Source organism: Lygodium microphyllum, chromosome 3 (assembly GCF_053477565.2).
Source record: "Lygodium microphyllum isolate KBCC chromosome 3, Lygodium_microphyllum_v1.1.10, whole genome shotgun sequence".
NCBI classification, from domain to species: Eukaryota; Viridiplantae; Streptophyta; class Polypodiopsida; order Schizaeales; family Lygodiaceae; genus Lygodium; species Lygodium microphyllum.
This window is the reverse complement of record NC_141137.1, coordinates 94,420,738-94,421,935: the sequence shown is the minus strand read 5'-3', so window position 1 is coordinate 94,421,935 and position 1,198 is coordinate 94,420,738.

Here is a 1,198-nt window from a genome sequence, read left to right as displayed (position 1 = left end):
GCCAAAGAAAAGTAAAGGAAAATAGAATTGAGGTTGGATCAATCAAGAGGTATTGCTGTGCATGCATTTTTATAGCCTAATGAAGTTGACAATGTTGCAGGAAATGTAGGACAGCAAGTTGTGAATCTTCATGGGGCATTTGAAAGAGCATAGAATGGGACTCAAGAAGGTCATAGAAAAGTTGATGATGATGTGATTAATAAACTGCAGGAACAATTGGCAAATATGAATTTGAATATGAGCCTATTGTAGGCAAGGCAGCCTCAAATGCAACCTTGATTTAGAGGACATCGAAGGAATAGATGGGAAAAATTTGAATGCTTTAATTGCAGGGAGAGAGGTCATATTGATCTTGATTTCCCTTATCGAAGAAGAATAGGAGGGGAGATGTATCCCATGCCACAAGGGAATTCTAGGCAAGATGTTGGATCTCAATAGGAACAAAGGCCACTTGAACCAGCTAGGCAACAGTTGGAAAGAAGACCCAATGAAGGCACATCATGTATGAATTTGATCGGAACTAGCATGTTTGATGATGGGGAAATTATAGGTGTTTTTACTAACAAGAGATTCAAAGAGAGGGATACTAAAACTGAAACTCAAAGGGCAGCAAAGGATTAAAAAGGGAAAACAGGTTGCAAATGATCCATAAACCAATAGGAAAGCTAGACCATGAAGGAAGATTCAAATGGGGGACTTTGCTTTGGGAGTCAATCAAGTTTCTTACAACCTGCTTGAAGACTTAAAAGGTAAAAAGGCTGATGTTACATATGGTCAACTCTACTGTAGATGAACTCATCTCTGAGGAGGCAATGGCATGGTTTGGTTAGCATCAGGAAAGGAAAAACCCAAACTGGGCAGGTTGGAGTGGTATACCTATTAGATGTGAAAGATATTATACCTATCATGGATGCATGGATACATGGAAGAAAATTGATCAAGTTTATGTTGATGGTGGTGCCCAAGTTTGCATAATCACTGAAGAAGAAATGCTGTAAATGCATCTTAAAATGACAAGGAAGTCACTGTTTAAGGTTAAAATGGCAAATAGCTCAAAAGTGAAATTCTTGGGAGTCATTGAGAACTTGGAAATCAACATTGGAGGCCAAAGAGCATGTTTGGATTTCCATGTTATGTCTGCAAAACTTGGGGCATATCCTCTCATCTTGGGATGACCGTGGTTGATTGGTATGAGATC